Source organism: Patagioenas fasciata, chromosome 23, assembly GCF_037038585.1.
Source record: "Patagioenas fasciata isolate bPatFas1 chromosome 23, bPatFas1.hap1, whole genome shotgun sequence".
In the NCBI taxonomy this organism is placed as follows: Eukaryota; Metazoa; Chordata; class Aves; order Columbiformes; family Columbidae; genus Patagioenas; species Patagioenas fasciata.
The window spans coordinates 95,662-117,260 of NC_092542.1; the positions used below are offsets into that span (position 1 = coordinate 95,662).

A 21,599-nucleotide genomic window follows, 5' to 3' on the forward strand; every position below is an offset into this window, starting at 1 on the left:
AACGGCTCAGCTCCCCAGGAAGCCACAGGCACCAACGTTTTCACCAAAGGTCTTAATCAAATCAGTGCAGCTACCAGCAGAGCTTTGCTCCCGGGTGAACACAGAGCTGGGAGGATGCTGGGCTGTAAAACAAGGTTCAGTACCAGTGCAGCAGGGTACCAGGATAAAAGAATCTCTCATGTATTTGGATACAATAGCCAGGAAATAGCTAAAATACCTCTAAGCCTGCACCATGGAAAACTGTTCATGGAAAAACAGGATTACTTCTAAGAGTCACAAAGAACTTGGGAGGTCTTGCTAGAAGAACTGAAGAGACAGAAACCTGTGATTTACAGCCTCCGACTAGAACTCCTCTGCTAGTAAATAAAATGCTGTGACAGCAATAGTGACAGACTCCAAGTAAAAGCAATTTTACCTTCAAAATGTTTGGATTAAGGAAGCACATTGTAGCTTAATGTATTTGGGATGCAATCAGAAAACTGCACTTAAGGTGGTAAAAATTACCCTTTTACCCCACCTAGCACAGCAAAATCTGCAGAACATTTCAATATAAAGATAGAACATTCTGGAAGAACTTGATGATTGTTACTTTACATATGAAAAGTGTTTCTATTCCATTCTTTGAGATGTTATCATGCAAATCAAGCAGAAGTGGCTTACTGAACATTCCAAAAGGCTTAACACAACTTTTACCGTGTTTGCTTAGGCAAATACTCTGATACCTGTCACCAGTTCAAATTCTATCTTGTCCCAGGGTTAGTAAACAGGTCATGGTACCTTATGCTTGCCATTTTGTTGCGAAATTTCAGTGCGTTTTCATATCAAGGACACATGAAACAACTTCTAGGCCAGCTGACTTGGCGGGTACCACGGTTTCCAGTCGACTGCTACAGGATTCCCACATATTTATCTTTTTGGAAGAATACAAGCAGTGAAATATAATTTGGTCTTTTAATTGTTTACAGCAGCGAGGAATGATTTATCTGACTCGGACCAAAAAAAGCACCAAGTTTTAATTTCACCATTACACGCAAACCTGAACAGAAGCCTGGTAGAAAGACACACAGTTCTGGCACTTGAGATCTAATGGCATTTTAGGTTTTCTTCTGCATTGCAAGCTCATCAGATTTCAAGCACATTTCCATGTTTATAAAGCAGCTGAGATGACCCAACACAAATGAACAGGTGGAAAGCCACAGGAAACCGAAGCACTACCAATTACCTGCAATTGCATACCATTTCTCAGAGAGACAATATGAGACACTGATGAAATGCAAATATTCAGTTTTGGAGGCGCATGCTGGCTGGTGAGCTGTAGGCTTTCACTTGGAGCTGCAGCCTCTGCCAGCTGACCCACTGCCGGCTCCGGTGCCTCCAACAGGGCCACCCCGCACTGCTTCTGCCGCCTCCAGCGCCCGGCACGGCCGCCCCGCGCTGGTTCTGCCGCCTGTGCCTCGCGCTCGCAGCCCACGCTCCCTCTCCTGCACTCACAGCCACCCCATGCCCAGAGCGCCTCAGGAAAGCTCAGTTTCAGCAATCACAAAGAAGGGTGAGGAAGTGCTAGCAAAAATGTCTTCTACTTTGGATCCGGAGGAGTGAAGTGCATCTGCTGACTAACAGTGGGCACCAGGCGGGAAGGGAAGGCAGCTGGCATGTCTGCGAGGGAGGAGATGCTTTTGGCAGTGCTAGAAAAGCTGTCACCTTCAACAGCAGCGCATCGCCTCTCAGCGATCAAACACCCGCTGCTTCCATGGCACCAAATGCTCCTTCCCCTCCTGGCTAAAATGCATGTTAAATATGATGAGCCTGCAACAGTAAGGAGGACTTAAATTACAGCTAGAGCTCTGTCTGTTTGGCTAACAGTGTTCAGTACAAATGGAAAAACTGATAGAATTTGTGAAACCATGAAAAGAAAAACCCAGGATACGCAAGTCCATTTGTAATAAAGTGACTTTCTGTGAAAATGCAAACGGGCCTGACACTTTCATTCCCAATATCCACACACACTGCCCAGAGAGCAGAAAGCAGTTTTTGAAAACCACCACCAGGATTAACACACGCTCACCGGCACCTCAGCCCTCTGCTGACGGTGGAGAGCAGAAAAGCAGCCTCCCAGGAAAATGGCACGCACGTGGACAGGATGCGACACAGCAGTTCTGATGCTTTATCACTGAATTTCCTGAAGAAACTTTTACATGGTACAGATTTGTGGACCTCTTCAGGCTTTCTGGGGACAAAGACATGCACATTCCCAGAAGCAGAATCTCCCAATGCTATCAACTACTGAAAAAAAGGTTCCATTTTTTTCAGTTCTCTTCCTTGCATGTGACCAGCCAAGGCACTTCCATCTTACGATGAAAATTTCTCATCAGCTGCTTGAGAAGTGCTCCACAAGCCTCCAAACACCCTATACCCTTCACCTCGTGCCTCTGCTACATGCATCTTCAACACAAAGCAGAGTGACTCATTGTCTGCCCATAGGGATCATGGCCTAGACAGCTGCTGATCGGGATGTGGAGGAACCAGCCACATCCTGAAAAGGAAAGGGGCCACAAGGTGGGACAGATGGAATGACACTGACAGACCTGTGAGTCAGAACCTGAGGGAGAAATGAAAGATGTTGTCAGCAGCATGAGGACCCTGGAGATCAGGGAGCCTAATTGCTAGACGCTCACAGAGCGGTGAATCAAGGTAAAACCCTCCATGGCAGATGCCGAAACATTCAGCACACACTTCCAAGCAGAGTCTCACTGTGGTGTATTTGTACCACTGCCAGGACCAGTGTGAACAGCTTTTTAACACCGCCATACGGGAAGAAGGCTTCAGGGAGTCCTTTGTGATTATTAGTTCTGTTAGAACAGACTGGACCTTTGTGTCTCTGTTAACTTTTTGAGTCAACTCCATAGTGACCAGCCAGAAAACCCAACCTGAAATGCAGTCTGATGTTTCGTTAATAATATACTCTGTGTTTGTTCATGCTCTTTAATCACATGCTTTTTTGCTCCCTGGAACATCCCGTCTCTCTAGCCTAAACCAGTTCAGAGGTAAAGATGCTTTGGACTGAATCCAGACTACATGTGTATATCTTTGTCTTGCTCTGGAAACCCTATGTCAATTTAAAACCAATTGGTAGAGTGTGTATTAGTGTGTTTTCCTGAAGAATAAAAAGAACCTGCTCATAAGACATACAAACAGATACCCCCACGTGTCCCCCCACCGCCCCCTTCTCCTCTCCAATGAATGGAAAAAGCTATAAGGGAAAGGCTAGCACCTGATAAATTTCTTAAGACTAACTGCTCATAAGAAGCTATTCAGCTTTTGCTACTGCTATGTTCCTTAGACATCCTCAAATGTGCTAACTTTATGTATGTTCATGCTAAGGTCATAACATTAATGTTTCATTCTAAAGCGTTCGGTTTTGCTGGTTTTGTGTGGAAGGTTCTGGTTTTTGGGGCATGTTAAACTAATCTCAAAAATTCGTATTGTCCTTCTACTTCCAAAATTAGGAAACCACCAAATACAGCTCCGAGTCACTGACACTGTTATGAGCAGAATATATTGAAAGTAAACTCACCACTAAAGTGCTAACACCACGGATTCATGGATAACTTTCACAAAAATTCTGGGTTCTACCACTGATGCCTCCTGAACCACGCGTAACCTGGAGAGGCTGCACCGTGCCCCCTGGAGAAGAGCACATCCAACAGCAGTAAATCCTCTTTCTAGCCTCATCAAGGCGATTCATGCTTTCACAAGTTGGATAACAGGTTTTTATTCAGTCTCTTTGATTTCTACCACGTTGCTCAAAGTTTACAGAGTGTCTCAACGCTTCTCCCTCTGCCCCATTTGTGTAATATCTAATGGATAAATTACTGAAACTGTGTCCGCATACTCGAGGGTGGTGATAGACCCAAACAAACCAACAACACAGCAACTAAAAACCCTCTAGATCTCCAGATCCCCAAAATAAGAATAAACTCCGTAATGCAAAAGCTATACTAACATGGAGTTATATTTTACAATAAGAGCCAGTAAATAGATGTATTGGACAAATGCCATTTCAAACCAAATTGTCTCAAATACTGTAGTGTAAGGGAAGCAGGACTTACTGTTAGGATTTTACAATAAAACATTTTACAGGGACATTTTAATTAGTCTGAAGAGACCTATTCTGAAACTAAGCAGATAAATTAATCAATAACCAGCAAAATCACTGCAAAATTATTTATCCATTCCAAGACTAAGTGTCTTCCTTTATCTTTACTTCGAGAGGCAGAAAAGTATTTTTAAAAATACCAGCTTTAAAACTCTCCCACTTGAGACAGGTCTGAATAAATCAACGCCAGTCTTTTGTTTCAAGTCTGAAAACTTAGAGTTGCGTGAACTGCAGAAGGACTGAGTGAGTTTAAACAGGCAGGAAGAATGATAAGTTTTGCTTCTGGAAAAAAAGAGGTGTTTTGCTTGCCAACAGGACACCAAAAACATTCCCAAGAGGGAAAGAACTTAACAGTAGTTTTTAAGCCATCAATCTGCACAGCCTTCCATTAAATTTCCAGAAGTTAAAATATTTTGGAGATGAAAAACTAAAGCAGAAAGTATATCACCAGAACGAGTTTGAAAGAACCTGTGAACGAAAGCACCGAGTTTGGCTTACAGTGCTGCACACACGCAGTCCCACCTCGCACGAGCAGCAGAGCGCCTGTCTCCCCAAAGGAGAACACTTCTGCAATATCTCCAGTGAGACCACTCCTCTCTTGCATTCCAGCCCCTAAAGTCAATCCACGCTTTTCTTCCTCCCCTCCCACCCCCTCCCCGATTTTGGAAAACATCTGTTTAGAGATAGTTACTCAAAAACACAGCAATGCAGGCAGAGAAGCCTGTAAGGTCTGTTATTAGGAACAAGCCGCGGTAAGCTCTGGAAAAAAAAACAGCCAACCAAACAGTGCAAGTACAACGACAAAAGGAAACTGAGGCAGAAGGTGAGGCAAATATGCATGGTTAAGTTTGTCACATGACAACACATAAAAGAGCGAGATGCTGTTCTGTCTGGTTCCACCGCTTCTGCTGGACAGTTAACTTCTCCCTTAGTTCCAGTGAGGTAAAAACAAGAGGGCACAACAGCTCATTTGCATAAACTTTAAAAAGTTTAAGGTGACTAGAATGGAAGAAGCGTCAATCGGCATGTGGCATTCATTGCCAGTACCAGCTCCTCCCATAAGTCCTCATCCACACAAGAAAAGGCACGATAGGGTTTCCATCCCCAGCTCTGATGAAAATCCTGCTTCAGGAATTAATCAGCTTGCTACAAAGAAGAAAAACACACAGGAGTGGCTTTGTCCTCTCTGTGTTTCCAGCAGAGCCAGCCTTAGGCTGTAACATCCTACATCCTAGGACAGCTCAAACAGTGCAGCTGTTTAGACTCCTTTTCTCTTTAAACAACATAGTGGTCCATTTTCAGCCACAGACCAGAAGTAATAGGTATTATGATTTGTATATACTATAATATTTTTGCACAGTCCACTTTTAATATATGTATCAAAGCCCATCAAGCTACACTCCAACAGGTCCATCTAAAAGATTCACTAGCAGGCAGTAATAAAAAATTAGGAAAGCTCAGTGTAGCAGTGATCATGGTGGCAAGCGTAAGAAAGCAATGAACCTTGAAGAAAACGGATTTCAATGAGAGCTTAGTAATTTAAGACTGCTGTCTGAACTACAGCTCTTGAAGTTCATCCTCATTCAAATGGAGCCTCACAAAACAGAAGACATGAGAACTTTGGCAGCTCTAAGCCACGAGAATTTGAGGGCATCTGTAAGCCATCTCCTAGGCAGCTTACGGCTGCCACGTGCCAAGGAGCTGATGTACAATCATGTCATGAACAGGAAGCTACCGGAGTTTAATGAACGCTGGACTGAGAGTACATCATTGCATATCAGGTTATAAAAAATTATTATGTGACTAACGGGAACTCATCTACATTGGGTGGTGCTGGAAGAATAAACAGAGGAACAATATGTTTGAAAAACTGCAGAAGTGTCAGTTTTAAAGCCCTTAATTTTTCTCACAGAGAAATGGCAAGCTTGCCTTGCAAGGCTAGGGATTTGGCAAATCAAAGCACATGACGTTCAGAAGTCCCCCTAGAAAGCTGCTCGGAAATACGTGCTTGTGAAAACCACCTAGAAAAGTCTCAGAGAAAGACAGCGGACCCAGGAAGGGAGACCAGGGCAACCAAGACTCTCCCGCTCCCGAAGGGGCCGGGCTCAGTGCTCAGCTCTGGATGTACCGCCTACTTCTTTTTTTTTTTTGACAGTTTCCCTGAAATATTCTAATTCTGCATCCATGACAGAAGTAACGAATCCTGAGGATCACCCAAAGCGAGGACTGTCTGTAGCACAGTTGAAGGCTGGTATGCACTGGTGAGCCTGGGACAAGGGAACAGGCTATTTACACCTGAGTTGGATGAACAATGAGTTCAGGTAAATTGATAGCATTTTAGAACCTGTGGTTTTATTCATGCTGAGAAGCCTAACTCCACTAGCAACGCAGAGTCACAGCAGCGCTGTGCGATCAAGGAAGCGAGCTTGAAGAATGACTCCTCTTGCTCCAAGGAATACATCTTAGCAATTCCACTCTACATGGGTAAAAAAATGATGCCAGATCCAACCACACCCACCAGCCCCCATGCAGAGCTCTGAAGACTCCGGCACTGCAAATCAATTTCCTGTGCTACAAAGACAATACCTCCGCAAGGGCTCTGACCGTGGGCAATCCTCAGCAGCCCTGCCACATCCAGGACACTTCCAGCAACCAAACCACACACCACTTGAATTTCTGCTCACACTTGGGCCCTGCCCAATGAAAGGCCTGGCTTTCTTCCACTGCAGCTCTATTAGCAGTGCCAGCGAAGAGAATTTATGGTGAGAGAGAAGGGACTGGAACTCCTCCTACAATAGGGCCAATTGTCTCAGGCTGCCACATTCAGCTAAATGTTTACTTTGTTATTTCACAACTCAACAGGAAGCGAAAGGTCAGCGAGCCCACACTGCAGGACAGAGATGCTGTCATTCCTCTATTCACCTGAAGCCAAGACTCCAGTGGGAGACCACTGCTTTCCAGTTTTTTTCCCTCTTCCTCCAGGAGACAGACACCAGGCAGTAAATTAAAACTCCAGCAATTCTTCCAGTCTGGTTTCGTATTCTAGAAGAAACAAGTCTGAGAGGATTCTGTCAAGATCCTGAAAGAGGAACGTTGCTAGGATTTATTTACCAAGACTGGTTAATGGAGAAAGATTAATCTCTTGAGACAGCCCTTGCAGGCCAGCATTTTTGACACACAGGAAAGCAAGAGCTATAGCACAGACAGCTTCCTGCGACACAAGGCTCCTCTCTGCTCCAAATGGAGAAGACCTTACTCAAATTGAGTCCTTCAGAAGCTGCATTTGCCAGTACGTATGTAAAATAGGAATAACCATTTAACAGGAATAAGATTGTTATTCTTGGCTTGTTATGAATAGACAACCTGCAGTTTTGCTCTCAGTCGATGAAGTATGAATTCACTTGGAGAGCTGCTTGGCCACCTAATCCATTAAAAGTAGCCAAAAACTTTCTTAACCTGTATGTATATTCTTCCTCTGTCAATTAACACAAGGAAAAAAACCACCGAGTTTAGCCAATGAAAACCTATTCACAATAGTAATCAAGCTATTCTTTTCAAGAGGAATATGCATGGGCCAAGTAAACATAACGTAATTTTCAGCTAATTGCGAACGTGCTCTGAGCTCGTGAAGAAAACTTGGAATATCCGGACAAGACGTGAATGAGTCCTGCTCTGATGAGACTTTGACCGCACTGTTTCTGATGGTCTGAGCGGCCAGAGGTTTATTGGGACACAGCCTTGGATGGGCTGAGTCACACCCCAGCAACACCTGTTCCTCTCCACTGACTACCGAGGAAACCAAGACAGCCAGCTCCGAAGCAGAAGTCTATATTTGGACAGGCAAATCCTTCCTGCTCTGCCTATTCCTGAGCACAGTATGCAGTTCACTGGTTAAGCAACAACTATAGGACCTGAAGAGACTGATGTGCCTGCAGAGTCTGGGTAACTTCATCTTCCTCAAAGACCCTAACCTCAAAATCACAAAATGAGACCTTTTCTGGCATATGCAGGGGAATCCCAAATCTGGAGGGGGAAAGAAATCCTAAAAAAGCCTAAACTACGGCTCACTGAGCAGACACGTATTAACCGAACCTTCCACCTCCCGAGCGGCTTAAGAATGAAGTGAGCGGCACTTGTTCTGTAGCTGGCTGGCAGCACAGGAGCGCCATTCAAATCGGACAGCAACCTGTGCACTCCTCTGAGATGGTGAGCACGTATCCAGCTCCTGGTCTCATTAAAGAGGCTGAAAACATCTACCATGGGCCTAAGGCAGCAGCAGGATTACACATCTGACTGGAAAACCACAGATTTCTAGAGGACCGTCCGTTCTATAAACAGCCAGTCACATACCTCAGCAATGCACTGAAATTTCTGGACACAACTCAAAAATCTTCTTCACGAAGCTGATGGGAACATTCCCGGGCCAGCTATTCTGGCCACAAGTGCTCTCCTCATCCCTAGATATGAGCCTTGTCATTCACAGCAACCTGTGCCAGCAGACTCCTCGCTCCTCCAGGTTACAAGGCAAAGCTCAGGTTTTTACAGCTCAGACCTGATCAGCCAGGCCAGGCTCTTCACTTCAAAATGGTCAAAAGTCTTCAAATCTTCGAGTTCCCACATGACCGTGGGTATATTTTGACAAGTCAACAGGATTTTCATTCCCAAGTCCATATCATCATGTAAACAGAGAAAACGTTTTCCTATACAAACTATCTTATATCCCATGCTATCCTATTCAAACAGCATTTTAAGCTATGTTTGAAGACCGAAACACCACCACCGATAACTCGCAAATGAGTAATACGATACAGAGCGCTTTAGCAACATCACTGAATTCCATTCCAATTCCATCAAGTCACTCCATTTTACAAAATGGGACACTGAGATGCAAAAGGGTTATGACTGCATTTGTAACTTCATATTATGTAAAAAAGTACTGACCTCCGGCCACAGAAATCATGCAAGCATGAAAGATATTTAATTTTCCTTCCAAATGACTCAGGAAAGACGATGACACAATAAAAAGTTTGCCAGCAAAATTTCTTGAAACAGTGGACACCTGCCATGTTACTGAAGAATTACATGTACCTCAGACTCTTGGCTAACACAGAATTTAAACAGGAACATCCGCAGTGTTTTTTAGAACACATCACCATATTTTATTCTAAAAATCAGAAGGAAAAGCCCTCTGCTTTATATACTTACATGTACTTGGGTGTTTCACTTGGCTGACTGTAAATACAGATATTCAGAGCTGAATCATTACAGCTTGATGACACCAAGTAAATGGTAATGACTCGTGCTCTCATGCAAACAAGCAGGCAACAGTTAGTAAGAAAAGCCTCAGTGACAGAAATGAGCTGTGCTCCATTACGACACTGTCCCTCATGTTTTGAACCTTCTCAGAAGCGAAATCTGAGAGCATGCAGCAGCAACGAACAAACATCAAACATACTCTGTCAAAGAGCCTGAAGAAACCCCAGCTCTGTAAAGCAGAGAGATCTCACGCCCATCTCATGGTGCGGTCCACACTAGAACAGAGTGCAGGGGGACGCTTCCGTCTCCTTGTAACACTCAGCAGAGCATTTCAGGCTGTGATCCAAAGCCAAATTCAACACAGCATAGGTGTGTAGCCTAGGTTCTGTTGTGCTGAGAACACTGCTGTTGAGGTGTGATAAAGTGTACATGCTTAAAGCTATGCAAGATAAGAAAAAGTAAAATAATGGACAGAACTGTAATCATCAAGACATTAATAACAGGCCAATGATTCAAGGAAAGAAAGACTGACGTGAAAAGGTAACACAAATTCAAAAATTCTAACAAGAAAAAGAAAGCACAGAAATTCCATGTTTTGTGCTGCTCTCTGTGAGGTCCCAGTGCTTCTGCAGATGTTCATATAAGTGCTCCCCTCCCTTGATTATGATTCAATAATACCCTGTAACAACGGGAGAAGAGCGTTGGCAAAAAACAAGTGCCACGCATCTTCCTTTACAGCCCTCCAGATGATTCAGGAGCAATTATTTAAAAGTCATTAAATTGCTCATCTATGGGGGTGAGTCAGAGAACTCGGAAGTGACTCGTGTTCCAGACCATCTATGTGGACCTTGCAGTCTTTTGGCAGGATTCCTACAGGACCAAAACTGTTTCTAGGACTGACTGCTTTGTGACACAAGGTCTGTTGTCAGAGGGTTAAAAAGACACTGTAGCAAGGAGAGAGGTGAGAATCAGGGTACTGAGGACAAACACCGGTGCTGTTTCACTGGCCCTCTTTACTTTTACACATACATTATGAGCATATTTCCAACAGCTTATTACCATGCAATCGAACACAAATAACAGTTTCCTGATGTTATGAGAGTAAATAAAAACCCCACACTGTGATAAGCATAAGCACAAGCACTCAAAATTATTGATTACAAGGATGAACACTATCTACCATTTGTTAACACCTAGGAATGAAGATGGCAAATATTTTTAAAACACTATCTATATCTGTAAGAGTCCTTCGGGTGCCTTAGGAGCTTGGTTTGTTTTTTGTTTCTTTCTTTTATTTGTTTGTATTGTTGTTTGTGGGGTTTTTTGGTGGTGTTGTTTTCCCCTCAGGAACTTAGCTGAGTACTAATAAAGCCATATCAGTGTTAAACTGATTTCTGGATGCTAAGTACTGCTATAGATCCCAGTGGTATATAACTCATAGACACATGATATAGCCATTTTTTGCAATGCACACTCTAAGCAAGCTAAAAGTAAACTTCATCTTTCCTAGAGCTTTATTCCTGTTCAGTCTTGTTCTTCATAGTAAGCTGTTCACAATAGTATGTAGATGGAATCTGGAAATGAAAGGATGCTCCTCAGTCATGGCTATGCCACGTGCTGAGAAGTTGATTTTATTATTCATGCATTCCCAGAAGAGGTCAGATGGACACGGGCATCACTATAAAGCTGACTCTCGAGTAGTTTTCATATGGGGATTACTTCTTATTGGCAGGAAGGGGAAGATTTATCCGTTGGTCGGAAACCATCAAGGGGCCATTGGAAAACACAGAGGAAAAATGTTGTGCTCTAAATTCTGATGTTTGCAGGATCTACGTTCATACTACACCACTAATAAACGCATAGTATGCTTTTACTCGTCTTCTGTAACCACAGCATCGTGCCAGGAAACTGTGATGCTCTTGATAAAACCCTGGTGTTTAACAACATCAGGTAGCCAAGTCTGGTTACTTTTTTTGGCATGAATTGCCAGAAGACAACTGTTTTAAAAAGCAGGTGCTTCAGTTACAGCTCTATATGAGAGATTAGCGATGCCTTTGAAATGTCACTTCATACCCTCACAGGCATGTTTGCAGCATAAGGTGAACTGAAAGCAAGAAATGTGAGTTGGAGTGCAAATTGTGACATAGAAAATACCAACCACCTTGTCAATCAGCTGCCCAGACACGGAACGGATTCCAGAAGAGCTGTCTCTTAGCATCTGTAGTTTTGCAGCAAGCGATAGCCCGAAGCGTTAGGCTCGCAAGGAGTGAGCAGGAAAGAGCACACGGGTCGCTCCGGCAGGCTGAGCCCTGCGCCACTGCGCGGTGCTAGAGACCGAGGCCTGCCCGACCGTGGCGCCCGGGCCACGCTGCGGCGCTCACAGCGGGGCCGGACAGGGCCTGTCCGCCACGCTTCTGCCTGAGGAGCCACGCAAGCTCTGCACTGATACGAGTTTGATGTGCCACCTCGGACCATCTACAGAAACTCCAGGGAAAGAACGGCACAGGTATACAACCAGTACACCGCCACGCAAATTCCACCATATCCCTGGTTTTCTTCTACACGCGCAGGTCCAACAGCTCAACCAGTTCTCCAAGCCGTCAGTTCACAGCCATGCCACACTAACTCTAATGCAGAGGAGGCAGGCGGTGCTGCCTGTTTAATTCAGGTTGCAGAGTACAGCTCCTGCATATCTAACTCATGCCTTGGATTAAAGTTTTTAGGCTTTGCCCACTAATAATGGTTATCAGTTCACTCTGTTCAATGAAATCTGCCCTTCACACAAAGTAACCTGGAGTTTCACTGAGGCAGCAACAACATGGAAATGTAGAGATTGATTCTCAACTACCTATGTGAAGTTCAAAGTCTACTCTTGCTAACCTTGCCTCTTTAAAAACTTCCTAAACATCTTTTAGCACTGTATTTTAAGTTGACCACAGGAAGCTCAAACAAGGAAGGTCCAGGAGAAGCCTTGTCTACCCCTCAGGCACTTCCTGCACTTGTGACAAAAGCATTATGCAAAATTGCTAAGAAAATGTTTCATGTTTAGGTTATGCTTTTTCTTCCTTTTAGGCAAGAAATCTTTGTTCATCAAAAATCGCACTCTGGAAGCAACAATATCCCCTCGTGTGTCACTGTCTGGGTAGACTCCGAGCTGCTGGGAGAACGCCTGAGTAACCAAGCTTGGGAGCAAACTCCAAGAATAAGCCAAACCAAAGCTCTTAGTTTTTCGTCCCACTCTTCAAGCAGAATGGGAGCTTAATAGTAGCTTGATCTGTTAGGTCGCACTTGCTGAAAGGAAATTACCTACACTCCTCCTTTCCACCAGCCTTGTAATCACTTAACTGACGGAAGAAAAAGCTCAATCGTCCTTTTAAGGAGAAAGCAGCTGATTCCAGCATTCCCACGTTAAAACCAGACCCTACACAATAACTGAAAAGGCCACAAATTGTTCCCCATCGCCACAGCTACACAAGACCACCACCCTCTTCGCCGCCAGTCATGACCGCTAACAGTGAATTCTCTCTTCATGCTCAGACATCTGAGCAATGAAAGCAAGAACAGATACAAAAAATTCACAAAAACTTTTTCACAAGTATTAATACAATTTTTCCTAAAAAGCCTACGGTGCCTTACTTTAAACTCATGAAGCAAAATCTGTAACAGTTAGGCTAAGTCTAAATGTGCGTTTGGTCCAGCCACAATTTGATGCTACACTGAAGTAAGAGTTGGGCATTTTTCATCCCTGCTTCATTTCCACGGTCAGAAAAGGAATACGCACACCAGCATGTAGATGGAACACACTCCATTTTAAGAAGGTACCTGACCTCGATGACTGCAGAAGCAGGATCTTGAAGAGTCTGCTTCTTAATCCAGACACAGCATCTGATCTCTGCTGAGCATTAACAGAGGTGCTTCTCTGCACTATTCCCTTTCTCATGATGGTTTGTGCTTGCCTATTCCCACTGAAATCTCTACATCCTAAGTAATCGCAACACACTTCTCTATTGTTCTACACGGTTCCTGACAAACTTGAACAAGAAAAAAATAAAAAACTGGCAAGCAAAGATTTAGAGTCCTTAACCATGAAGGTCATTGCATCTGTATTCAAGCAAGTCACAAAGGAAGGGTGGGGGGAGAAAACCCACAGTGGACTCAGAAAAAACTTCAGTTCCTCTGGAGGAGGTTTTAGTGAAGACTTCATGATGTTCTCACAGCTCACTGTAAAATCAGCACACAGGTTTTAGGTAAACATGGAGTCTCAGCAGTCTCTCATTTCATGATGGTTATTAGGAAGCAGGCAGGATTTGTGTGCCTGTTTCTGCTACCATTCAAATGTTCTGTACTGTCTGCAGAGCCTTCAGTATCCCTTCCTCAAAAAATACTATTAATTTTGCCAAAAGTCTCACTACCGAGAGAGTTTTCCTGCAGTATAAGGAAACAGTACCTATTTCAAATCCTTCACTCAGCTATCAACTCTTCTGTGTCACCATAGAAATCAGAAGGCAAGAGGATATTTTCTAGAAGGCCCAGATAGGGTGGGGCGATTCCAGAGCGCAAGAGACAGATAATGCACGTGAATCAGCAGCGCCTTGGGCTCAAGTTGTAACAGCATTTCTCTCCACATCAGGGGAAAGATCCTGTGCCTGGCAAGAGCTAAAATCAGGCAGGGAACGTAGCTTTCTCAATTACTTTCTAAACTGAGGGACTGCAAGTCAAATTATGGAGTTCAGTGAATTTGATTTCTTCAACCAATGCGCACACAACAAAAGTCATAATGGGTCCTGGGGCAAGAAGAGGAGATAAGCCCTCTAAAACGCCCACGGTCTACCAGCTCCTTAACAGAATCTTGGTAGCACCAATTCAAACCAAATCAGTTGCTTCAGTCCATGCTAAAATTGCTCTAATGCCACATTCCTTCTGCAGGAAGCTTATCTGGCCTGATTTTGCCACTAGTACACAGATCTACCCCCGACTGTCCCTCTTCTCTCTACCCTGTCTTTTCACAAATCCTTCCAGGTTGCAGCTTTCTGCTGCAAGATGCTGAGAGCATCCATAACCTTATGACGGCACCAAAAGTGACATCAGCAGGTGTGTCCATGGCAGTGTCCCAGCGATGGGCGAATTAGTGCAGTGACTGTGCAGAGGCAGAGGACAGGGCCACCACGGAGACGGCAGCACAGTTCCACAGGCATGTCTTGAACATAGGTTCATAACAAATGTCTGCCACGTCTGAAAAATCAGCGAGTGACTTCAGTGGGCTTTACAAACAGCGAAGCCCACCACTCCTGACTGAAAAGACCACACCAGTTAAATGTATTTCAGCTGATTAGCATAAACCCTTTTAGAAATATCATATTGTAATGTCTTCCATGTGGAATATTTTCATGTGCTGAGATCAAACTCCATTATGTTCTGGTGAAAGTAAAAGCAAGACTGTTTATTTTTGCCTCAGAATAGCGAATATTCCTTGTGATTTAACACATCATGGTGTATGGAAGACATCTGTCCCGAGTCTTGAACCATTTGAGATCTGCCACCTTGCATCAGCAAATTCAAGCACTGGTAGTATCATCACAGGCAAGCTTTAACATTAAAACAAATCTGCTTTACAGATAACAGATACTGCTTCCTGTACACAAAGCCATGCAAAATGAGATTTCAGAAAATAATGGATTTTTTCATTTTAACCCACAAAATAAATTGCCCCACACCAACCGGGTTTCTGTTTCAGACTCATAGATTGCCTGCGGGTACTGCTGTGCTACCTCTGCCTCCAGGAAAAGAGATAAATCTTATCAAGAAGTAATTACAACAGGGAGCAAACTGTACTGTCAGGTGAGCCAGTGCGGGTATACCCTGTTACAATGCCCTCGCTTACCGCTGCTTACTTCCTAAATACACTGACCTGATGAGTCAGTCATTGCAACAAAATGATGTAATGTGTAAAAATTCTGAACTAGTAACCTCCAATATTCTTTGAACACGCAGGAATAACCCCTGCATTAGTCAGGGAGCAGCAAGTACAAGCTGCCACTGCCTTGGTGAGTCATGAACAGAAGAGACTTGGCATCTCCTACAGCTTTGTGTAACCCTCCTCCTCATGTTCTTCTACTACAAGCCAACGTTTCCCAAATTGGGCATGTAGTATGAGCACATCTGTGATGCTCGCTACATCCCTACTACATCCCACCAGTGACTCATTCCAGTGCGCCCCAACCAACTAGTGCTTCGTGACCTGCGCTCCTCTGTGTTTACATGTGTCTATTCATTAAAACAGATGCATTTCTGCATTGGATCCGTTGAAATGGGGAATCACCCTTTTGCTGCTCCGGGTCATGGTTACTCTGACAAAACCAGAAAAGCCTTCTCTGTCCCATGAATGCTTCACTTTCCTTTTCCATACAAAACACCAAGAGATTTTATCTTCTAATTACAAACAAATTTAACTCAAAATTGCAAACAGTTTTCATAAAAGAATCCTGGCAGAAAGCACCTTAGTATTTGCCATATTCTAGCACAAACACATATTCACTTAAAGGCTAAGTACTTGAAAGCTGGCAAGGCCAGGATGCAAGGAAAGCTGCACTGTTTAACTTGCCAGCTCCAGTTACCTCCTCAGCAACATAGGCCCAGATATCTTAAATCTGAGGTGGAAAGAAAAGGAATTAGCATGTTCAATTAAGAAAAAGAATCTGCTGCTGTCTATGCAGCTGGGAATTCGTGTGTATTTGGATAGCAGGCCTGGGTTAATGCTTCACTAGCCTCTACAGTTCATACAGTAAAATCAGAATGGTAAATAAGCTTAAATGAAAAAGAATATATATTAATTGGCAAAAATCTCAGACCCCCATCAAACAGTCTCTCACACTGCTGAATAAAGTACCGTCACTAACTGCACATGGTCTTTGGAGACAGGCAGTGACATCTGGCTGATACGTAAGTGGTTCCCAATATACTCCGAGCCACACAGCTGAAGCTGCAGCTTCTGCACAGCCCTGATATCCCACGTTTGTGACAGGGCTGTCGGAACAGAATAACAAGGAGAAGGGCAAACAGCTGAGCAATGAATTCCTCCCTCCAATCAGTACACACCGGGCTATATGCATCACCTCCCACCCCAGAGAAGAGAGCCCCTGAGAGCTTCAGGCTCTCCATCACTGAAGACTGATCATCTCCCATTTTTGCTTTGCATTGGCATAAATCTATTCCTCTTCCTTACTAGCAGCTTTGTGGACTTCCATTTTCTTATCTTTCAGGGTGCAGACAGTAAAGCCTGACATGGTTTCAGCATCATACAAATCAACTCAGGACCTTTACCCCACTGGTTCTTGATAGGCATGAGCACATTTTAGAAAGGGTCGGAGGAAGCAGAGATTAAAAGTACACCTTGCCTTGCTAACTTTCAACAAAACAGAAAACATCTCCATTCCCTTAGTCTCTTTGGTCAGTAAGAAGCAGAAATTACTTGGCCCCAGAACCACTCGTGGCCCAGCATTCCAGCTTTCCCTCTCAGCATTCCAGGCAGAAGAATCAGCACAAAGGGTTTTTGCCTTTTCCTCTGATTAACACACACGTAAATTTACACATGGCAAGCACTGGACATATTTTGGTATTGCTTAAGAAACATCTGCGTTAGGCAAGAGGCTAGAGTGATGGAAATCGCCTTACTGGTTCTACGAAAGGCTAACTACAAAAGAGGCCATGAGGTTAGGACAACATTGCTGTAGTTAACACGTTCGTCACATCCAGGGGAAGCTGCAAAGCAAACTTGCGCTGCCTGCTGCAACAACTCCAGAGGTTGTGTGCTGAGCCCAATGCAAATAACTGCTCTAACTTCTTAACAACACTGTGATGAACAATAGCAGCCATTGCATTATGCACAGAAAGAGGTAGCCTTTCCATTGCTGGTAGCAATAAAGGAGTAGATATTCTGGAGAGAGGAAAAAAAGATGAAAAGGATCCATCTAATTCTGTGTCTTGCTTAAGAGAGTTGCCAATACCAAGTTCCTTAAAGTAGGATGCAAAACAAAAGCCCTACAGATAAGAGCTTTCCTCACAGAGAAAGAGCTAACCTGGTTATCGAGTTTTCTTTGTGCAATGCCTCATCACTTTGAACCATAAAGGCCAACAACACCCACTACACTCCAAGTGATCCTCCTGGCTCCAGTGCTGCTCTCTGGAAAAATCACTAACAGACTTTTGGCCGAGGTCCAGCTCACACTTCACCTTGGCAAATGTCTGAGCTAGTAGTTCTACGACTGGGGAAGATCAATCCTTCAGCAAGGATCATCAGCAGGTGACCACAGGACAGGACCCCTGGTGAGACAGGATCAGTGGAAATGCCAGCACTTAAATCCTCTAATGCGGGGTCTAGGCAACGGCCTCTCTGAATGGCGGGAGATACAAGTGAGGACGCATACGGCTCAGCAAGCTGCCCTCCCATCCACGAGGCCTTACCTGTTCTGAAGGGAATTTCTCTAGGAACTCTGCTAACTAGTTATAATGGTGCTTTAAAGACACAATACTGCAAGAGCCTAACCAAATGAAAGCCAGAATCGCGAGTCGCAGGGAGTCCCCCCGGGGCTGGAGTCACCCTTTGCGAAGGGCTGCGGGCAGACCGCTCAGCCCTGCTGCCAACACAAGGCACTTGTGGCCCGTCCGCTCGGGCACAAGCGGCAGCTCCCGGGAGCCAGGCAGGGTCCTCAAAGGCCGCAGTGCCCGCGGACCCACCTGAGCCACTGGAGCAGCCCTGGAGCGTGCCCGTGGCACGATCTTCCTCACTTGCTTATACGCAGATGAAGCACAGCTGCATTTCCCCTGTTTCCACAGAAAGCTGCATTGAAGGTGACACTTCAGCTCAGCTTTTCTCTCATTTCTGTTTTCCAGTCTAGTTTCTTCAGAGACGGCAGTCAGATCTAACATTCTTAAGAGGAGGGCTAGCCTCTTGGAATCCTATCCAACCTGAAATACTGGCTTTGTTGGCTGGGGGCCCAGGTGAGGCTGTAAATGTGACACTACATGCAGTGCCTTTGCTTAACCTTTTCCCTCCCACACTGCCAGAATGTAGTCCGGATATTTTGACATCTTTGCAACAAAGAGGATTTCACATACAGCTTTTTATCTCCCCTTCCCACTGAGCATGCCTAACACGCTGCACTGCAGCAGCCGCCATCAGCGCGGTCCCTTCAAACCCCGAGTCAGACGCTGCGCCTCGCAGGCGCCCAGCAGCGCGGGAGCCTCCAGCCCATCGCAACGCACCCGCACCTTTGGGGCCGCTCACCCTGTCCCGCCCCTCTTGACTCAGCCTCAAGGAAGCAACGTCCTTTTCTCTTTTACTGTTTGGCCCAAATAAGAGTCTTGAAGGCTTCTACACACAGAGAATCCAGGTTCTTTGCACAGACTTAGTTTCAGACACAGAACCCTGAACCTTCATGGTGACCTGAGATGTTTATAAGCCTTTCTCTAGCCATGCCACAGCTAGCTGACCAAAAAAATAATTCATTTTAAAAAGTTAAACTAAGCGTTCAAACCAATTCCTGGGACATATTATCGGCAGCTGGGGCTGGCAGTTCTGTAATTCATTGTCTTTAAACACAGCAGCTGTTCAGGAGTTTCTGTCCTTAGCTCCTCATTGGGGAAGACAATTTCTTCTAAAATTGTAAGAGGGCCTTACTCACCACAAGAAAAACCTTGCGCTAACAAGTGTAATTCCTCAGCCTAGCATATTTAGAAGGGAACTCTTCGAAAGTTAATCACTGTGTTGGCTTTAAGCATTGTGAAAGCTAACAATGCATGTACATTCTGGGCAGGGTCACCTGGAAAATGGAATTCAAGCAAGCTGGACAAAGGCACTCCTAAAGCTTTCTGTTTTCCTGTGCTTGGTACTAATTGGATCATATGACAATTTAGGGTGAAAGAGACTTCAGAAGGGAAATGGATTTCAATTTTGCAACAACAACAACAGATTACAGACTGCGATATCCCAGCCACCTTAAATCTGACTTCAGCTGTCGAGTCTTAAGTTGGGTGACTCAGGGTTACTCAGCTATCAGGACAAATTATCAAGCCAACCCTTTCACTTTGACACCAAGAAATAATGACTCTCGTGACATTTCTTCCTGTTCACTTGCTTGCCAAATAACATTGTTGATATCTTCTTTACAAAATAAACACCAGCTACCAGAACCTGATGTGCAATCAAGCTGCTCCAGCTTCTCTCAAGTACAGATAGCAATAGTACAGTTTACATAATTTCCCAAACCTGTAAATTCAAGTGATTAAATACACTTAACATTACTTTTATGGCACAGAATATTCTTATGCATCTCCATTTTAAAAGCAACAAAGTGGCCTCTGGAAATGCCACAAAGCAAAAATACCCTGCAGATTCACAGGCATCCTGGGGCTTTGAGGTGAGATTCAAAGCCCTGCTATCTCCTCTGGCCCAGCCATCTGGCGCTGACGTGAATTACAGACCCATCAGCCTTATGGATACAGATGGAAATGTTGGCTATTGGTGCAACCTCAAAGAGGAAAAGGGAAAGTGTAAAATCATCTCTCATATCTAGGTTGAGTCTAATTTATCCTACTACCTGTGGCAATTTCAAAGCATGCACTGAAGGGCACTAGGGAGTGTGTCAGGTATTGCACAGGAACTCTTCAGCAAGCAAACAGATAGGGAAGGCATTATCCCTGAGACATTTGCCAACACCCTTCACCACCTTTGCTGGAGACTGTACTGGAACACAGGCTTCTTAAAGTCTCCTGTTCCTTACACCGTGTCTCGGTTTTAAAATAAGCTATAACCACCTCGTGCTACAGACTGATTTAGGAACCTCCAAGCATTAAAACATAAAGCATACCCTCCAACAGCTCCCAGAAAAAATGCCCAGAAAGCAATCTAAGAAGCCTGAAAACAGCTACTGGCCTAGCTGGACTGTTGGTCTGACCCGTGTTCATTTTACTCCCATACACAAATCTCCCAGCTTTAGTTGGACCCACAGTCAAACAGAAGATTCAAATTCGCAACTTCAGTTTGTGCACTGTCTTGACATTCACGCACACACACGAGATCCTGAACAGATGTCATTTCATTGCACAGTTCTAGATTCTCTCTGCTCCTTTGGGAGCCAGCCCGCTGCCTTCAGGAGACGATGCTGCTGAGCTCTGCCAGGTGCTGTGCTGGAACACGATACCCTTCGACAGACAAGGAAAAGAACTCTTAACATGTTCACCACGCACACGCCAGAGGTTGTCACTGGTGTTTGTCGTGTGTGAAAGACAAGCAAATAAGCAGACAAACATTCTCATCTACAACAAGCACACCGGAAAAGGGCAAAATAACATATTTGCGGAGCACTGTGCAGCGAGCCCTCTGCACACGCGCCCTTCTGTAGGTAAAGCTTACTGTCAAAGTTATCAAAAGAAGATTCAAGAGAAATCATGAACCCACCACTAGAAAACTTGTCCTCTTTGTAAGCCCCAAGTTCTCCATCAATATAGAGACAGCATCTTTCCCTGCTAGATTTAGTGGATACTGAAGTAGCTTGGAGACAAGGCCTGTATTACTGTATTACTAGAAATCATTTCACAGCAGAAATTTCATGAAGGATTTACTTTGAAACAACTGCTTCCAGCAAGACCAGAAAACCTGGGAGGTCACACCAAAATTAGAGAGCGCCTGTGTGCCACGGCTGAGATTGAGCCCCATACCTCTCCTTCCCCAAAAAACTTTTTTGACTTGGTTCAGTTTATTTACAGGTTTGCAGGTAATTTTTTAACTTGTCAAAACATATGCCAGGCATGTGTGCAGCAGCCAGATAACTTATCATGGAAGTCATTTCTGAAAACAGCATGCAGAAATAAACATGTAATACAGATGATTATCACTTATACTTTGATTTTGGCTTCATGCTACTATCTTTGCATCACTGTATTTAATTACACTCCACATTTCCTTCATGATTCATCATTGCATAACAAACTAGATAGCCACTTTATGGGTGTGTTGCAGGTTTGCACAATTAACTGAGTCTATTGGACTGGAAATGACGATTTGTATTAACTGAAAAGATCATGTGGCTGCATGGTTTGTGGGTGTTGGTTTATTAGAATGGAAAGTGCCAATTAGAGAAGCAGAAAACAAAGACAAACTCATTATGTTTTAAAGAGAAGTACCTATGAC

The 21,599-nt window shown here is 44.2% G+C and overlaps 1 protein-coding gene across 11 annotated transcripts in view; it reads right to left on the reverse strand.

Annotated features, from left to right (window-relative positions):
* SLC45A1 (solute carrier family 45 member 1) overlaps positions 1 to 21,599 on the reverse strand; it is a 50,470-nt gene that overhangs the window by 20,147 nt on the left and 8,724 nt on the right. The window contains exon 1 of one of the 11 annotated variants that reach the window (XM_071798406.1): positions 18,146 to 18,311. The exons of 8 other annotated variants lie outside the window; for them this stretch is intronic. The gene's annotated coding sequence lies outside the window, so the exon portion shown is untranslated. Of the gene's footprint in view, positions 1 to 18,145; positions 18,312 to 21,599 lie in introns of those variants that run through there. 2 more of the 11 variants (XM_071798428.1, XM_071798407.1) reach the window with 2 other exon arrangements.